General features: G+C 40.9%; 1 protein-coding gene across 1 annotated transcript in view; it reads right to left on the bottom strand.

Moving 5' to 3' along the window:
* SORCS3 (sortilin related VPS10 domain containing receptor 3) overlaps positions 1-20,703 on the bottom strand; it is a 621,477-nt gene that overhangs the window by 515,233 nt on the left and 85,541 nt on the right. The window lies entirely within an intron of this gene.

Consider the following 20,703-nt stretch of genomic DNA (forward strand, 5'->3'; position numbering starts at 1 on the left):
CTGACAATCTGATGTTTAACAGGGGCCCCAGATGATTTTGATGTAGCAGACCCATATGACAAACTGGTAGAGAGCAGAGAAACTCAGTGTGATGGAAACAGCATGTGCTTTTGAGACAGGCAGGCCTGGGATGAAATCCCAGTCCTGTCACTTACTACAAACTGGGGTAAGCTGCTTAACCTCGATTTAAGCACCAAACATTCACAAAATTAGTAGCGCAGTACCTAGCACATAGCAGAATTTTAATAAGTAGAACCAGCCCAAATAGGGCCCCTGAACTCTATCTCTCAGACTGCCTGGCCCAATGCAAATTTCACTAAGTTATATTAGGTCTACTAAATTAAGACTCTTTACAGGATGTAACTATGATTTAAACCTTTCAGATATATAAATTCTCAACGAGGAAAATAAATAGTACATTTGAGGCTTCTGAAAATATGGTCAGCATAATGATAGCCCAAAATTCTGTAGCTATAGGTCAGCCTTGGACTTTTTGGTCATTGATCTCTGAAGAATGTCACAATAATGCTGCCTCATTCATAACATGGTGCCATAACATAAACCCCAAGGACAATGTCACACTAGAAAATAAGATTGAGGATAAGCAAGTCCTTTGAAAAGCCTACTATAAGGTAATGAAAGTTCGTGTATTTTAAAACCACGTTTAGAGAGGAGGGAAAAACCATCAACAAAGTCACACATTAGGATCCTTACACTTCTATTACCAAAGTTAATCATTTGTGTAGTATTAGGAAACGAGCTCTTGATTAAAAGCTAAGTGTTGCTAGCAGAAAATACTCACACTCTTCCTGTTCTTCCTTTACTCAAACATTTTATATTCAGTGCATCTTTCAGAATCCAGTCTTAAGGGAAACTTTCATTCGGGTCTTCAGTGCATGCGTTCTCCTCTTGACATAACCTGGCCCAAACACACTACATGAATGTAGATCACTTTTCCTTTTATATTTCTTGACAAGAAAATTCAACAAAATGTGCTGGTAAATATCATTTAACCTTTCTCAAACAGTAAAGGTGGCCCTGGTTCCACCCATCAAATGGATTCCTCACTCATAATTTAACAAATTAGAAGGTGCCCTAAACCTTTTTCTGTGGGGAAGACCCAAGTAAATCTTATTTGGATAGATTACCCATGGTTGTCCAAAGTCAATGCCAAATTCTTAAAATATACCTAGCCAGGTACAACATTTAATTAAAAAGTCAGTCAATAGAGTGGACATACTCCTACTTCAGTGATAAATTGCTAGAAAAGTTTAACAAATTACTTTTGAAGCCAAAGTCCCAGCTTCCACGAAGGTTTGTTCATTCGTTCCTCTGGTTGGTTGGTCGGTTGGTTGGTTTTGTTTTGTTTTGTTTTGTTTTGTTTCGAAAGCCCCATGATTTCCAACAAACTCTTTCCAAGGTTGTTGAATAACCAATGATAAAAATCTGTCTACAGGCATTTAGGATATACAGAAAATACTTAAAATCTCTATTTTTAAGTCCATAGTAACCATCAGAACCTCAACAGTAACTTCATCATTATATACTTCTTCAGACTGCTCTATGATCTTTTGTTTTTAACATAAAATGTTCAGATGAAAGTAATGAATTCCAGTTAAAGGAATCAAGTGCTAATGAAAGGAAGTTATATTTTAATCACTGCATAGATATAACAACAATCACAATGGGACACGCCTAAACATCCCTAAGATCTTCTCAAATAAATGGAAGAGGGAGGCTAAATGTATCTGTGGTCCAGCGTCAGAGCTGGCCCAGCCCACAGCAAAACTGTGAAGTGACTTAAATTTGGCCCTGAAGTCCTTCCACTCTTTTACAAGCAAGGCTTACCCTCACTGGTGATTCCCCTCCCTTGCCAAATTTGCCAACTGTAGCATCTTACTTGGCTTTGCAATCCAAGCAGTGTCCCATGCTCCAAAATGATCTCTCTCTTTTTCTTATCACACAAAAAAATATGTTTTAGTCGGGTGCAGTGGCTCATGCCTATAATCCTAGCACTTTGGGAGGCTGAGGCAGGCGGATCACTTGAGGCCAGGAGTTCAAGACCAGCCTGACCAACATGGTGAAACCCCATCTCTACTAAAAATACAAAAAAATTAGCCAAGCATGGTGGCAGGCACCTGTAATCCCAGATACTGGGGAGGTTGAGGCAGGAGAATCACTTAAACCTGGGAGGCGGAGGTTGCAGTGAGCTGAGATCACACCACTGCACACCAGCCTAGGTGACAAAGCGAGACTCTGCCTCAAAAAAAACAATGTTTTCAGACTGTCCTTAACTAAAGCTTTTAGAGGAAACTAATCAGAAAACCTCATTCCTGCTGCTAAACTATGATTTTATATATATATCCTTCCCATTAGCATTTACATTTTTTAAGTGAGAATATAAGAACTTAATTCAATTGAATAAAAACCCCAGTGACAAAATCCCAGTCACAGTACAAGGTCATTGTGGGAGAGTATCTCTGGGTAGGAGCCACCTCCATTTCCCTCCTCATACCAGACTACTTAAGCAAGCAGACACAGAGCTATAAATGCACCTTCCCTGCGATGGGATTATTATAGCTTGTTTTCATCACAGAATGTCATGAATGAAAGGGATCCTGATTTTAGCCTCTCATTTCACAGCTGAGGGAACTACAGACCCCAGACATTAAATGATTGTCCCAGATGCACAGCAAGCTTTAGCTATCTCTCATTCACTCACCGTGCCTTGCAAGGGCTTTGGAGCAATGGACCTATCCTAAACTCTCCAGTGTCTACTTAATCCTTACCTCCAATCAAGTTTTGTTTCATCTGGATGAGAGCAATTGCCTCCTAACTAGTCTCCCTGACTTCAGGCTGGCCCATCTCTTGCAGGATTGTGAGAATCCTGTCACTTATCTGCTCAAAATGTTTAGAGTATCCCCACTGCAGGACACACCTATAATCTATAGTAATGCCGGATTTTTAATCTCCCATAAGGGAGAGTCCAGTACCTCCCAGGAAAACTTATCTCATAACCAGGCATTCCTATTAGAAATTTATCCCTTATTTTGACCCTGAATCTATCTCTCTGTGGCTGCTACAGATTCCGTAATCTGATACTGCATTAAACAATACTACCATCTCTTGTATTTGACACCCCTTCCTGCATCTAAAGGCTGCTATAATGTCTCTTTTCTGCCCTCTCTTTCTTGCTGTGGGCTTCTACCTCTCTTGTATGTCTTTCAATTTGTCCATATCTCACTATGTACCCACCAAGACAGAAAAATCATTCTAAATTAAAATATTACAGACACAATATTCCAAACTAAGAAATGCACAGTTCCAAGAAATTATTCCCATTCTCACTCCAGAATATAGGTCTATTAAAATAGATTAAGGCTTTGTGAGTTTTTTTGCTTATTGTATCACAGAATTGACTCATAGTGAACCTTGAGCTTACTGGTTCCCAAGCTATTTAATATTTTACTCATGCTACTAATTCTCTGAAACATCTACCTCATCCTATTTTGTGCAGTTTAATTTTGGGATTTGTAGAACTTTACATTTATCCCTGCTACATTTTGTTCTGTTAGACTTGGCCCAGATCTCTAGTCTATAAATATCATTTTATATCCTGTTTCTGTCTTAGTATTCACTGTCCCATCCTGTCTTCACATTATTTGCACACTGGGTGAATTTGCCATTAGTATCTTCGCCAACCTAAGAAAAGAGAAGCCTGCATCTCTTAGGTAGACTGGAGGGCAGGCCCAAGGATAGGGCCCTAAAATTGGCTACTTGGAACATTATCTTCAGGTTAACTTTCAACCACTGGTCAGTATCCTTTGAGTATAATCATTTGACCAATTATTAATCCATCAATTTTCCTTACATACAAATACATTCCATATTGGCCACAAAGATACTACAAGGAAGTTGTTCAGATACATTGCCGACGTCCATTCTGCTTATTTTTTTTCTCACCTAATAGGTCTGTGACCCTTACAAAAGCGGTAAGATTTATGCTAGCATCAATTGCTTGCATCAAGCCCTCATTGCATCCCAGTGATCATCACCTCCTCTTCACTATTTTAGTAGCCCCTTCTATAATCTTTCCCTGGGTCATTTTCAAGCCCATCATTCCAGGATCATGGCAACCATCATAGTACATAACGTAAGCTAGTGCTACCCACTAACTGATACTGCACACACTTTGTCTTTGCACATGTTTTCAAACATATTGCTTTTAAAATGTGTCTGATGCTGATCAAAAAATTAGTTATATAGCCACTTAATAATTTAATTTTTATCATTTGTTGGTTTTCAAAGAATAATGCTCATTTTCATTGTGTTTGCAAGGAATCTATTATATAATTAAATAGTACAGACTCAGGAAATACCAGTGAGATCATGGTTTTAAAAAATAAAAATCTTTCCATGAGGAAATCAAAGAAATAAAATGAAAAATATTAAATGTATGCAAAATATGAAAAATAATTTACTAAACACCATGAAAAGTGACATGGTTGGCCCTGTCCATTGCACTGGCTTTGGAGTCAGCAAGGTTGAATTCAGAAGCTTTTGTTCAGTTCATACTAGTTGTATAACCTTGAGGAAGTTACCTCCTCTTTTCAAGGTCCATCTCCCTCATTTGTGAGATATGGATTATCCTAGTGCCTCTGCTGAGGGGACTGGGAATATTCAATGAGAAAATAATGAATTTGTCCAGTTATTGACATACAAAAAGAACACACTAAACTTGACAGTATTTTACATGCTTCCATTTAAAATCCACCCTTTATATTGAACACTTGAGCCAAAAATGCCCCAATTTTTAAGAAGCATGAACTATGAAGAAGACATAAATATTTCAGGAGAAAAGGAACTAGGAAAACAGCTGATACAGAAGTCACAACCATGTTCAAAGTGATAAAGCATTCCTTGGTCTGGTTCTGGCCTTGCACTTCTAAGGACAAGATCCTTGAAATTGCTTCGCTGTAACCATTACACTCACAAATACACACACACACACACCCCCTATACCTTGCACAGAACAAGGTACATGGTCACTGCTCAATAACCACACTTGATTAATCCTCAGAGTTGGAAAACAAGAAGTAAAATCACAACTCTCCAGGCTACACAAAAATTAACTGCAGTAGATATGAAGCAGGTTACCGAAGAGCCCCTTCCCTGGGAATTGCCTGCCCCCCGTGGAGTGGTGACCTTCTCACAGCCATGCTCCTCCTTCAGGACTCTGCCCATTGGCCTCAGCAGATTGGCTTAATGGTGGACACCTGACCACAGCTGGGAAAACTGGATTCCCTCTTCTGGGAATCTGCTGGAAACCTAGTTACACTATTGGTGGAGACCTGGAAGGAGAGTCTAAAGAATCTTTTTTTTTTTCTTTTTTTTTTTTTTAAATAGAAGAGTCTTGCTCCCTTGCCTGGCTGGAGTGCAATGGTGCAATCTCGGCTCACTGCAACCTCTGCCTCGTGGTTTCAAGCAATTCTCCTGCCTCAGCCTCCCAAGTAGCTGGGATTACAGGCACCCGCCACCACACCTAGCAAATTTTTGTATTTTTAGTAGAGATGGGGTTTTACCAAGTTTTAGCCAGGCTGGTCTTGAACTCCTGACCTCAGATGATCCACCTTCCCCAGCCTCCCAAAGTGCCGGGATTATAGGCATGAGCCACTGCGCCCAGCAGGAGTCTAGAGAATCCTATCCCTGAGACCTGGATTTTTCCTGATCCCTACCATTTTGGGACTCAGTTTTTTCCTGAAATACCTACAGTATCTTTCCATTAAATTTTATTTTCTTCCTTAAGTGGATTCCAGATGGTTCCCATTGCTTTTAATTTTGAAAGAAAGGAAAATAAACTGAATTAATATACTGAGAATAATGAAAAAATGATACTGATTTTATCGGGCTGGCCCTGTCCATCGCTATACCTGCTGTGGCTGATACAAATAACCAAAATGAGATCTAATCGTTTATTATTTGCTAGAACAAACTGAACGGGACTCAGTAAAGTTCTCTAAGAGATTACAGAATCATGCCATCAAAATATATCATCCAGCTCTATAAAAAGAGAATGGATTCTAGATTCAGACCACATGACATCAGAGGAAAGCCAGAATTTGCCAAAACAGAGACTTTTCTGAGAAGATTCATTGAGACCTCAAGACAAACTTAAGAGCCAATATTGGCTATGTGCTTACTACATGCTAGCTACTGCTCTAAGGGCATTTATGTGCATTAACTCATTTAATCCTCACAACAACCATGTCATGTTGGGCTACTATTATTCCCACTTGAAGATGAAGAAACTCGGAGAATGAGAGAAGAACTTTTCCAAGGTTTCATGACTAGCAAGGGGGCAGATCCAGGCTTTAAACCCAGTGCTGTTCAAGGTGCACAGCTGGTCTCCTGTCCCGGATGACATGCTCAGTGTGGAAGTGCTAAGGCAGAGGCAGGAGACTGCCTGCCGGGAATTGTTACGTATTTTCTGTTGATGCCTCCTACATGCCAGGAACTGTGCTAGGTGCTGAGAATGGTCCGAACAGTGGCTCCCTTAAAGAACAAGACTCCCCAGAGCAATAGGATAATGCACAGAGCATAGCACAGTAACAAGTAGGCATTCAATAATCAAAATTCAACCTATACACCACATATGGGAAGCATTTCTTGCCTCCTTGCAATCTACAGGTTAGGTTAGCATCTCTCACTAACTCTCCAGGAACTCCATGCATCTGTCATAGATTTCTCAGAGTACTGGAATTATCAGTATGTCTATTCACTCCCCTCTAAATATAAGCAATTCCTGTGGGTGACCGTACTGTTCATCTACCTCACTAGAGCTGAGAAGCATTCCCAAAATGGGTAGACCCTCATTCTACCCATGTTGTTGAGCATTCCCAACATGCTTAACAAATGTTTGCCGAACGGACTCCTTAATGTGACCGATTACTTCCCCAGAAGCGCATCCTCTAAAAACAGAAATCATGGTAGGACAAACACTTTGAGCAGATGGTTCATCAGCAGAGTTGGGTTTGTGCTAAACCAACCATGTTATTTCCCATCCATCCTGGAGGTGATCAGCCAGATGGGGGAGGTGCAGACTGACCACAGAACAATGGACCAACGTTCCCTGGAACTGGCATCATTAGTTTGGGCATCCACTTAAAGGAAGTGGGCCGCCCTTAGTAGAGCAAGCATGAACTTGAATTCACACTGACTTTTAGTTGAATCCCGGCCCTCAAGCTAGTAGTTGTGTAACTGAGCAAATAAACCTCTCTGAGCCTCAGCCTTCTCATTTCAATACTTGCTTCTCATAGTCATTCTGAAGATTAAATGAAGATCACATGAAGATTAAATGAAGATGCCAGGACATTGTCAATGTCAATACATATCAATATTCTACCCCTGGCTAAAGAAGTGTATGTCTTTTAAAAGTATATACGGATCCTTGAGCATGGAGGACATTACGTTAAGTGAAATAAGCCAGGCACAGAAAGACAAATAGCACAGTATTCTCACTTTTACGTGGAATCTAAAAAAGTTGAGCTCATAGAAACAGAGAGCAGAATGATGGTTACCAGAGCTGGGGGAGCAGGTGGATGGGGAAATGAGAGATGGTGATCAAAGGGTGCAAAGTTTCAGCTAGTGATTTTTATACAGAATGGGGACTATAATAAATAATAATACATTGTATATTTCAAAATTGATAAAATAGATTTCAAATGCTTTTACCACAAAAAATGATAAGTATGTGAGATGATAGATTTGTTCATTAGCCTTATTTAATCACTTCACAGTGAAAACATGTATCAAAACAACACATCATACCCCATAAATATATACAATTATTATTTGTCAATTAAAAATAATATTGCAACACCACCTTCAAAATAAATTGGGTCACAATTTCTTCCCCCAAATAAGTATGTACTTATCCTTTAGATATGGATGCAACCTAAGTGTCCATCCATGGCTGAATGGATAAAGAAAATGTGGTATATTCATCCAATGGAGTATTATTCAGCCCTAAAAAAGAGGAAACCCTGCAATTTGTGACAACATAGTGTGGGACATTATGCTGAGCGAAATAAGCCAGACACAGAAGGACAAACACTACATGATCTCATTTATATGATGAACCTAAAATAGTCAAACTTATAAAAGCAGAGAATGAAATGCTGGTTACTGGGGGCTGGAATGAGGGGGGAAGTGGGAGGTTATCAGTCAAAGGATACAATGATTCCGTGATACAAGATGAATAAATACTAGAGAGGGACAGCACAGCATAGTGCCTGTGGTCAACCATTCTCTATTATATACTTAAACATCTGCTAAGAGGGCAGCTCTTGTGTTAAGAGTTCTCATTACAAAATAATAACTAATAAAAAGGGTAGGAGGAAACTTTTGGAGGTAGTGGATAGGTTTATAGCATAGATTGTGGTGATGGTTTCAAGGGTGTATACTATTCCCTAACTTCTCCTTAAATATTTCACATACTTAAATTACGTACAGCTTTTTGTATATCAACCATAACTTGTTAGTTTCTTCAAAAGTATACTTATATATTACTAATAGTTCCTTTTAGATGTTTTGGTCTACTTTTCTATCCCCTCTGTTCATCTTTCTCAGTTGGTAGGCTTTTTGATGTAGATGTGATAGTAGAGAACACCTGTAAGACACAAATGATTAAGAAAGGAAAACCACAGCATTAATTGAGGATGATGGCCTCATTAATTCAGGTTTGTTTTTTTTTTTTTTTTTTTTTTTGTAAAATCTTGAGTGGGAAACCCCCTTCAAACCTCCAAACTCACAAAGACCCAAGGCTTGTAGCCACATTCACCATGCAAATGAAACATCGCTCCTCAAACCACAACTAATTTTATGTTTAACTTTTTTAAACAAACCATAACAAATACCAAGTGTAGCTAATCATTCCCTGATTCCTTTGGTACTCTTTGTAATAGCACTAATTACGATAAACACATTTGGAATTAATGTGCATGTCTTAGGCATATATCAATTGCATTCTAATTTGCCATTGACTAACACCCGTGAAGTGAACAACGTGTCTTCACTTTTAATACACCACTCACATCTTGGACAGCACAGACTTAAAATGGGTCCCAGGCATGCAGCACCCAACCAGCAACCTGCAGAGAAGCAAAGGCAAGAGGGAAACTGCAGGGAGAAGATTCAGCATGTCCTGTACTTCTTAGTGTTCATGACACATTCTGGGTGTGCAGGCAGAGTCCAGATTCTACAAACCTAGCAACAGTGTGGGAGGAAATTAGGTTTTGGGGTTACAAGCATGGGCTTTCGAAACAGACAGACCTAATTTCAAATCCTTGTTCTGCCCCTTATTAACTATTTGTTTTAAGCAAGTTACAAATGTCTATAACCTTTAAATCCTTCATCTGTAACAGTAGAGATAATAACAGGTTCTCCATAGGATTGTTGTGAGAATTACACAAGAAAAATCAAATAGTTTTCTATTGCTGACATATGGCCTGTGCTTTAATAAAAATAACATTATAATTAATAATAATCACCATTATTGTAATAGAAAAATTATTATTACAACCTGGAAATCTCATTCGATAGATCCACTGGTATAAATCAAGGAGGCCCAGCATGTCAAAAGTTCCCAGAGCACTATAGGGTAGGGAAGGCAGAACAAAGGTGTGTTCTGACAGTCTATTCATTTTCAGTTCTTTGTTTGTTGTTATTGTTTTTTAAGAGGCTGTTTTACAGGACTGGGTTCAAAGGGAAGATGATGACAGAGGCAAAGGAGAAGAGCTCTAGAATAAGAAGGCTGCTCCATCATTCCCCTGCCAGCCGCCATGGGCAAGCACACCAGGGTTTTAAGGGTTGATTTCTTCACCTGCAATATGGAGATGATAATGTCCATCTCACAGTGTTGTGAAGATCAAATGAGGTGATGAACTGGGTAAATGCAAAAAGATCATTACCAGAGTTTAGTATTATTATTGTTGTTAGAATAATGATCATAATCATTATTAATGAATGAAGATTTAGGGATGCCCATTCTGAAATCTTTTTATTGTAGCTTTAGCCTTTAAGCTGATGCCTGAATAAAAGGATGCTTTTAATTTCCTGTTCCTAACCTCGCTTCCAAGTCCTCATATCCACATCTGTACAGACAAGGCAGATTCCTGTGTTCCCAGCTCCAGCCTAGTATCTCACAGCAGCATGTTCAGGTTCACAGGGAACTTAGGGGAGAATATGGAGACAAGAACTCAGTCCATAGGCTGTCCTGAAAGTGGGTCAGTAACACCCACTAATAGAAGGGAACTTCCTGGGCACGGTTAAAAGGGACCCAGAAGTTCACCTCCTTTACTGCCAAGATTATCCATCTGGCCCAGGAACCCCAGCAGAAGGTGAATGCCTCCCAAGGCACATCTCCCCCACTGCCTTCTACTACATCAGGAATGCATTAAACTTGGCCTCACTGGACTGGACCATGAGACTATTGAGTGGAGAAACCATGTGGACAAAGAAGATTTTTGCATTCCCAACATCAGTAATTAGCATACAGTGAATGCTTAATAAAAGTTTTCTGAATGGTTGTTAGCAGCTTGTAGGAGCATCAGTGAGTTTTCTGAGACACATAAAACTAGGTGCAACTTCACCCCGCTATGGTAGAGACAGTCCTCTATGTCATGGTTGCTCTAGTCTATAGATGCAAAGACTGAGTTACGCAAACACCTGACACTTACTGGAAGCTGCAGAGACTGACACTCAGCATATCCCTCTACAGCCCTAGGCTTTAGAGTCTGAAGACCCAAGTTTCCTAACTCAACTGTATAGCGTATTTTCATCTCTTTGAGCTCCAGATTTTTCCTCAGGAAATGGAATAACAATACATGTTCTATCCACCCCACAGGATTATTATGAAATTTTTTAAAGGTAATGCATACAAAACACTTTCCATTCTGATTTCAATAATTATTAATGCTTATTTATATCTAAGCTTCTTACAGGGCATTCCTAGAAAGTGAGCTAAATAATAAACAATAATAATAATAAGTGCTCCTGGTCTCTTTGTGGCCAGTCTTACAGAGTCTCAGCCCTAAGTCAATCATGGCAGTGCAGTTTCATCCAATGGAACATGGAGCCCTGTTCCATCCAATAGATTTAGTAACACTGACTGCCCTGAGTCTCCCTGCAGTTACTGTGCTACACTTACTGTTTGACTGGTTCAGTTGTCAAGACGTTTGCCCTTATTTTTAGTGTCTGCCAGATGTCTGCTGAATGGGGCCCAGCCCTGGCTCTAATGTTAATACCTCTTGAGGCCCCAGGTACAGCTGTCCAAGGTCTGCAGCCCAATGTTGTAGACCGAGGCCCAAATTTGGGCCTGCATCAAACTGAGTCAAATTCCTGGAGTCATGTTACCATTACACACTGGACAATGAGTATGGCCACTACCTACTGGTATTCTTGTCTACCTAAGCTCCTTAGAGGTCACTGCCAAGACAAACTGGACCTGAATTTTCCATAGATCCTTTTTTTTTTTTTTTTGAGACGGAGTCTCACTCTGTCGCCCAGGCTGGAGTGCAGTGGCGTGATCTCAGCTCACTGCAAGCTCCATTTCCGGAGTTCACGCCATTCTCCTGCCTCAGCCTCCCAAGCAGCTGGGACTACAGGCACCCACCACCATGCCCAGCTAATTTTTTGCAGTTTTTTTTAGTAGAGACAAGGTTTCACCGTGTTAGCCAGGATAGTCTCAATCTCCTGACCTCGTGATCTGCCCGCCTCAGCCTCCCAAAGTGCTGGGATTACAGGCATGAGCCACTGCGCTCGGCCCTCCATAGATCCTTAAACACCATGATTCAGGGGCCTGGTTACACTTCTCAGAGATCCCCTTCTATGCTGCCCTTCTGGCTTCCACTCAGCATATTACTAAGGTTATGACTTGTCACCCAGCACCAAATGGATTACAAATGCAAAACTTTGCACATCTTTTCTGCTAAGGAGATGAGCAAAAACAATTTTCTGGGAAACTTCAAGAGATGATGGTTTCAGCCTGTCTGCATGTGCCACTGTCCAGCAGTAACAAGGAACCTCTTAGGGTGTCATTCTAAACTACCTTCCACCCTCACCTGGCAGTAACAAGGTAGCACCTCCTCTCCCCGTCCCCCACCACTATCATGATATAAGAGAAAGCCTGCAAAAACAGAAGATCAAAATAAGATCCAGCATCATATAGTAGTACCCAAATGTACACGATACAATTTTTTTTAAAAACACTGATACCAAGAACAAGGAAAATCCCAACTTGAATGAGAAAAGATAATACATGCCAACGCTGAGAGGACACAGATGTTGGAATTTTCTGATAAGGAGTTTAAAGTAGCCGTCATAAAAATGTCTCAATGAGCAATTATGCATACGCTTGAAACACATGAAAAAATAGAAAGTCTTAGCAAAGAAATGGGAGATATAAAAAAAGAACCATCTGGCAATTTTAGAACTGAAAAATAAAATAAGCAAAATTAAAAACGCAAAGGCTAGGCAAAAAAAAAAAAAAACAGAATGGAAAGGAAAGAGGAAAGAAACAACAAGCTTGAAGACAGAAAAATAGAAATTATTTTTCTGAGCAACAGAGAGAAAATGGACTGAAAAAAAAGAGCATCAGGAAACTACATAAAGCTCTAACATTTATGTCCTAGGATTTCCAGAAGGAGAGAAAATGAAAGTAGAGCAAAGAAACAATAACTACTATTTCCCCAAATTTGACAAAAGACACAAACCTAAAGATTCAAGCAGCTTGACAAACTCCATACAGGATAAACCCAAGAAACGCACATTAGTTCTTGGAGGCCTCTGCTCCAAATGACTGTGAATATCTAATGAGACAGATGCACCTGCCAGGACCACAATGGCCAAGTGTGCTGTTATGATGGTTGGTCACCAAATGTCAGCATTGCCTTCTGGTGATTAAAAAGAAAAGGTCTGATTGTGCCTGGTGGCTTGTGCCTGTAATCCTAGTACTCTGGGAGGTTGAGGCAGGAGGATTAAATTGAGGCCAGGAGTTTGAGAACAGCCTGGGCAACATAGCAAGACCCTATGTCTAAAAAAAAAAAAAAAATTTTAAATTATCCAGGTGTAGTGGAATGCACCTGTAGTACCAGCTACTTGGGAGGCTGATGCAGGAAAATCCCTTGAGCCCAAAAGTTCAAGGTTACAGTGAGCTGTGAGAGCACCACTGCACTCTAGCCTGGGTGACAGAGGGAGACCCTGTCTCAAAAAAAGAAAAGAAAAGAATAAAAGGGAGGGGAAAGGCTTTAATTTACTCTTCGAAACTGAGATTTCCAAGATGAGAAGCTACATTTATTGTTAATGGAATGATTAACTTTATGTTAACCTAGTAAGGCCAACTAATCGACAAGATCCTAGAAGAAATTAAGCCCTCAAATCCTCAGAACCTCTCCCCTTCTACATTATTATTTCTCCATACATACATACAAACCACTTTCCTTGCCTTGACATGCAGAAGCAAGGAAACAAACAAAAAAATAACAATAAGTGTCTTTTATAAAACCTCTGTGCAATGAATGTTAATCCATTAACCTTTCACTGAGCAATGCATTAGGTACCACCCTGAAGCTGGAATCCCTTCCTGAGAAGCAAACAAGGAGTTCATGCTATTATGGAAGTTATCTGGAAGATAGGCACTAAGAAAGCAACAATTTAATATGTGCTGTAAGGACAAAGCCAAACTATGAGAACATAAACAAGGGGATCCTTAACCTGGAAGATCAGATAAGACTTCCCAGAGGAGGTGCATCAAAACAGTACACAGAAGGAGGAGCAAGTGAGACAACAGCAGAGACTCACATGTATTCTACATATTTTGATCACAATCTGATCCAGACAATTTCCTACTTTTGAGAAGCCTTCATTTTATCAAGGAATACAAAACTGCAAATTAAATATTTAACTCAGTAGTACATGAGTGAGGAGACGGAGAGCCACAAATTTCTAGGACTACAAAGTACAGGCAGATTTTTTGAAGGAATTTGTCATAAATAATTAATTTTGACTGTTTCAGTTTTATGTAATAAAAATATCGCTGAGTTTGCCTTTGTTAGTACGCATTGCAAAATTGTAAATGTATACCTTTTTGCATGTTTTTATCAAGCCAAGAAATACATTCTATGAACAAAATAAAGAAAACACTTACCATTTGTAAAAGGAAAGATTAGCTAATATTTTGTGGTCCAGGTCTTTCTTGTTCACCATTAAACACACCATATCTCCTTACATACTTACTACACAAAAGAGGTACCGAGTACAATTTTGTTTGGTGGTTGAATACACACAGAATCTGAAAACTAGTGCCCAGAAATCCTCCCATCCTACAAAGGTGGGTGAATTCCTTGTCTTATTTTGCTTGGCTTTCTAATGGAAATCCAATCAAATGACTGAGTAGGTGAAACGGGTATAGGAGGATGTGGGGACACATGTGATTTCACTTGTCCCAGTAAAAGCACAGCAGTGACTCCAGATCCTTCAGACATGCTGGGGATCTTCAGAGCCAGAAGCCTGAGGAGAGGATCTCCATTTAAGAGCATCTGAGACTGAACTCCAGAAAGCCATGTTGACCTCCCCCTGTTGCAGGGACTACTCTGAAGAGCCCTACTCTATGAGATGTAGACATGGTCTTTGTCTAAACTGCCTTGATTCGTTGGTGATGAAGATGGATAAGAGGGTTATCACCTTTCAAGAGTGTTTTCAGTACTCCTGGGAGAAAGATTCAGGAAAACCTGGCACTTGGCAATATGGTCAGCCTTATCAGAGAGCTGGAGCAGTCATGAACACAGGCCTGAATTTGCCCCGAGGTGGCAAACTTCTATGTGACAATAGGAGAAAAAACTCAGAAAGAAATTGACCCATTTGCCTGACCTATTTTGAAGATCCCTATTTACTATTCTGCAAATACAACATCTGTTTCTCTTGTCTCAGGCATTTGGAGAGAGTGAACCAAGATGGTCTTTTCATTTGTCCCCAGTGTCTTGACATCGCTCAGACACAGACAGTCCAGATCAGCATGGCCCTGAGGCAAGTGGCAGCAGAGATGAAAGTGATCATGCCTGTGCTGGGCAGGCGCTGCTAGAGGCTGAGGTTTGTGTATGTTTCAGTCTGGATCCAGCCATAGCCAATGGCTTCCTTGTGTTTTCTAATGACTTGCAGAGCATCAGATGTGTGAATGCCCCAAAGAGACCACCAGAGAAAACCTTGAAACATTTAGGTCTGCAGCTCATGTCCTGGGTTCCTCTGGCTTTCCTTCCGGCTGCCACAATTGGGAGGAGGTAGGAGTAACAGAGTCAGCTGACTCACCTGCGGGTGTTTGCAGGGAATTTGTGTATTGTCAAGGAACTTCTCCTATATCTTCAGACCTTGGGTACTGTGAAGCCCTTGCGTCTCAATGGAAAATATAAAGTTGCTATCAGTTCTCAACAATGAATTGTTCTCCATGTGAACCCAACTCTGTCTGTGACCTGAAAGCCATTTCATTTCCCAAGGCCTATTGGTTTCCTTCTGTATACACTCACACATGTGTCTGCCTCAAAGCCCGTGCTTCCATTCTTCTGCCTTGAGATCCCAGGAGAGAACACAGAACCCATAAAAATCTGTCCCAAAGCAGCTACAGATACTGCAATGCTGCCACAGTCCCCTAAAGACAACATGCAAACTATAAAGAAAGAAAGGGCAAATGGGAGAAGACCACTGGTTCACTTACTTCCAGGATTTTCTGATATTACCAGGTATTTCTAAGAGGCTACATTCATGAACTGCTCCTTCAAGATAAATCAAGAACCTGTTTCTGGAAAGTGCCTCGGCTGGATCACTATAAAATTTCATGGCTATGTGGGTGAGTTGTGAACAAAGAAAACAAATCATCACATTTAAAATCTGAACTATCAAGTAAGAAAGCAAACAAATAACTAAATCAAGTTTCCAATTGAAAAAGTCAAAGAAAGACTCTCAGATTGAAGTATTTTGAAAAGAAAAGTTCACTTGCTGAGAATATAAAGGAAAAAGATGTCAAAAGGACTCACTTCCCAAACAGACAACAGAACAACCATTTAGTATAATATACTGCAAAAAAATTATTATAATGCCATGTTGGGGGTTGCTGACAATAATATCCAAAACCATGACTGTTAAATTCATTGATGTCCATTTAAAATATACTTCTAAATCCTGACAGAATGAAGTGTCACTTACATTCAAAAATCCAGCCCTCATGTGCAACAAAATATGCACCACTTGGAATGTGTTCTTTCCACGTGAGTGTTAATTTCTCTCAGGAGGACAATGAAACATTAAGGAGAAAACTTCACCTGCCACCTAAATAAGAAATCTGTTTATAACAAGCTCAGTCCCGCCCCCTTCACCCCGCCCCGCCGTGGCCTCCTGAGTGCCATCTAATCAGTTCACAAGAGGGTCTCACGGAGGGCAAACAACTGGCCAAGTTCAGGAATGACACTCAAGCCTGAGGCCCAGGAACTCAAGTGCTCAAGAATTAGGATGACAAATTTATTCCAGTCGCAGGAGGACAATTAAGAAGGCTGGCTGGTTTGTTTCATAACTGGATTCCTGGGCAGCCCTTGTATGACAGCTGTTTAACACCAGCCCAAGGGGGATGAGCTGAGATGAAAGAGAAAATGAGTTCAACTGAACCTCATTCCTACTAAAAAGAAGAAGAAAAAGAAAAGAGGGAGAGATTCAGACATTTGGCGTCACCTTGGGCTACTACTGTATTGTGTTTGGAGGGCTGCATTTTTTTTCTTGGGGGAGGAGGTGGTCAGATTAGAGGGAAAGAGGTTATATTTTGAAAGAAAAGCAACAGTTGTTAGTGAGCAAATCAGAACCCATTCCAAGAAACCTGAGTCTTCACTGGAGCCCATGCTACAAGTAATAACTGTATCCCAAACAAAAATCCTTATTGGAATGCTCATCCCCAAAGCCGACTTCAATTGCTGCCTTTTCATCTCAGCAGCCACCAACAGGCCAGGAGCTCAGCAGCCGCTTTCATTAATTTCCGCTATCACTGCTGATCTTGAAGCTTTCACCAGGAAGGGAGCCAAGGGCTCTGTCTTTTTCATAGGTAATTTACAATTACAAGGGCCAGTTTCCTTGAACCCTATGGTGGGGCAGAGGGGATTGGGGAGCAAGCTTCTTTCTCTCCTAAAGAAACAAAGGGATTGATAAAAAACCAGACGGTGAGAGCTCATGAATACCCCAGCTCTGGCTCCAGCCAGAAATAAACATGAAAAATAATGAAAGTCCTGAAAGTGAACAGCTGAGGACGCATCTCCGGCTGCATTTCGGGGCAGCTCTCAAAAGCCACCTGGAGTTTCCTGAATCCCAAGTAATAACTTTCAAACTATTTTCTAAGCCAATTTTTTGAGAGCCCTGAATGGTTGGCATAAGTGCCAAGAACAATGCACCGGCACAGCTTCCCTGGGAGCAGCCCAGCCCCCTGCCCAGCGGACAGTCACCAGGCAGGAGAACCACATGAAAGGCAAGTGGCAGGGAACAGCCCCTTCTGGGAGCCCTTCTCTTTCTTGATGTGCTTCACCGACACTTGAATTGACACTCCACCCCATTCTGTTTTGGGGAAAGAATTTCTAAACCAAATACATTAAAGGGTAGATTTTTTTGTAATTAACTGCCAAAAAAAATTGTTTTTTTTTTTTAAAAGATGCCTAATTTGTTAGATGTATTACTAATAAGTTAATAACAGGCCCTGCACATACGTCATCTCATTTAATGCTCCCATCACATGTAGGAGGTCCATGTTAATTTTATCTCTGGCGATCAGAGAGGTTAAATCTTTCAATTAAGATCACAAAGCTATAAAGTTCCTTAGCTGGGATCAAACCCAAGTCTGGCTAGCTCCGCCCAAAGCCTCCAGATGTATTTTCATTGCCAAAGATGGTCTCTCTTGTTAAAAGAGAACACTATCAGTGCACACTATGGAGAAGGACTTCAGGGGTAAGCCCTTCTGTCCAAGTGTGGATCCCTCATGACTCATTCTCATCATGATGATTGATAAAGCCATCATGCCTGCACGAGGCTAGGACCCACAGTCTGAGTAACAATATCATGCAAAGTCCTGTGCACAGGCACAGTGTCGTGTGTGCTCTTGGTAGTTGGTAATTAGTTCTCAGAGAGAAACAGATACTTGATCCCTGAAGCTCTTTCAATCTACTTGAGAAGACAGGACCAAGGTCCTCTCTCAGACAAATGACAAAAGCAGCAGTGTGCCTTTGGTGCCTGAGCTTTGCTGTTGCTTTCTCTGCCCTTTGCCCTCTTCTAGGGCTCCAGGCCCTCACTACTGTAATTTCTTCTAGAGCTAAAAGAAAAGACCACTGACTAATTCATACTAACATGTGCAAGACTACAGATATTCACCTTTACAATAAAGAATTGCATTTCTAATGGTAAAAATTAGAGCACACTGAGCTAGGTAATGGCATATATTTCTAGGGAAGAGATCTTCCTAGCATCCCTAAAAACAAACCACAAAAGTAGACAAATTTTGTTTACATTTTAGATTAAGCCAACCCAACATACATCTACTCACACACACAGAGACACAAATAACTTAAAATAGTAGTATTTCAACCACTTCAATCCAATTATTGTCTGCTGAATGCCTCCTATTGCATGAGGGCAGATTGCTAAAACAAACAGGACATCAGTACCCTTAAGAAGCTTATGATCTGTCCAGGCACCAACATGCATCTAAAGGCATCACTGGGAAACATAACCCCAATCTTTTGGTTCCAAGGGGATGCTGAAAAAAGAACAGCCCTACATAAATGGGATTAGGTTTGCAGGTTTGCTCAACAAGAGGGCTCCTGGCCTCCTCCCCCACCACAAAACAGGCGATTAAGAAAAAAGAAACTGAAATCTTTGGACTTCACAGCAAAGCACCAAACCTGGAGCTTCCCAGAGGAAAGCTGAGGGAGAAACACTCCAAAGCTGCTTTATTTAAACACATAAACTATAGGGATCGCTTTGAAGGCAAGTCTCTGATCTCTGTATTGCTTAAACCTAACTCAATACTTGGCACCAAAAATAATGGCTCAAAGCGTTTGGTCAACATAGTGAGACCTTATGTCTACAAAAAAAAAAAAAAAAAAAAAATTAATCATCAGGGCCTGGTGGTGCACACCTGTAGTCCCAGCTACTTGGGATGCTGTGGCACGAAGACCACTTCAACCTAGGAGTTCAAGGCTGCGGTGAGCTCTGATCTCGCCACTGTACTCTAGTCTGGGCAAGAGCAAGTCCCTGTCTCTAAAAAATAAAAAAATTTCTCAAAGATTTGATGAATGAGTGAATGCACAAATGAAGTAATCACCGAAATTAGTGTGGACATCAGGTACAGCTATTTAAGGACTAGCTTGGTGGCCTTGTGTAGGTCCCTTGACCCTCTGTACCTCTGCTAAGGAAGAGTAGTACCTGCCTTCCCCACCTCTCAGGGCTCCTGGGGGCATCAGAGGAGCTCATGGGCCCCAGAGCATTTTCAACAGCGTAAAGCATTCTGTAAGTTCAAGGGCTGTTATTTTTTTTTTTTTTTTTGCTTATGCCATGACAATCCACATCAGTTCTTGCATGGAAATCAAACCTGTCACTGATTTATCAGATTATGTACTGCAAGCTGATTGCTCCCACTCTGCCTCTGGGTTCACACCTCCACTGTTTGCTCAGCCCCTTGACCTTCAGATACCAGAGCCCATGAATGGGGTGTGAAAGAGGCCCTCCTTCTCCCCTGAAGACTGGGCCTACAAGGGTCCAGCTACCCCCACCCCTATGCTGACCCTCATTCTAGATACACCAGGCTATACCCAGCACACCTACACAAGCTCCCCAGCTAAAGAGGCCATCTAGATGTTAAAGCACTGCTGTGGCAGACCCCTTTCCCATCCCTGCCTGTTAGCATGGTGATTTTTTTCAGGGAAGTGGAGAGATATCTCTGCCCACAATATGCACATTTTAGTCCAAGATAAAGGCTTTTAAACAGCAGCAGCAGCATGCACACGTGCAAGAGCAGAAGCTCATCCCATTTAAGGAGACTGACATGGGAGTTCATCTTTCTAGTAAATTTCATACTGCCCCCACCCCCTTGGGAGCACAGCAAAGGTACTGGCATTTGGCATTTTTAACTTCCTGCAGCAGAGCCTGGTTCTGAGTGTTCTTCTCTTGCCAGCATCTATTATAATCTTTAAAAGCAGTGTCGTCCTAGAGTGACCTGCCTTTCAAATGCAAGCACCACAGCTTAGGAACATCGTGTTCAAAGACAACAGAGAACACTGATGTAACAATGGCCCTGACCTCATGCTTCTGTTTCTCATTTTGTACACAAAATGTCTGCTATTAAGCCTCCAAGCTAGCACAATCCTGTTTTATCATAAATGTGGCAGCCCCCTTGACTGAGCCCTTTCTTGCTTACTTTGCGTATGTTGGAGCTCTTATCCAATAAGCACTCAAGATGGACTTAACTGAGGGCCAATTAAACACCGAACCAGCAGCAGTAATATAAGGTGATGTTCTGTCCTCCAGATATTTACACTAGAGCTAACGCATATTTCTGGAATGTTTGTTGTGATCAGTAAGAGTATTGTGTCCATAATCTCATTTATTCCTTCCAACCCTATGAGACATTAC

This window comes from Rhinopithecus roxellana, chromosome 11 (assembly GCF_007565055.1).
Source record: "Rhinopithecus roxellana isolate Shanxi Qingling chromosome 11, ASM756505v1, whole genome shotgun sequence".
In the NCBI taxonomy this organism is placed as follows: domain Eukaryota; kingdom Metazoa; phylum Chordata; class Mammalia; order Primates; family Cercopithecidae; genus Rhinopithecus; species Rhinopithecus roxellana.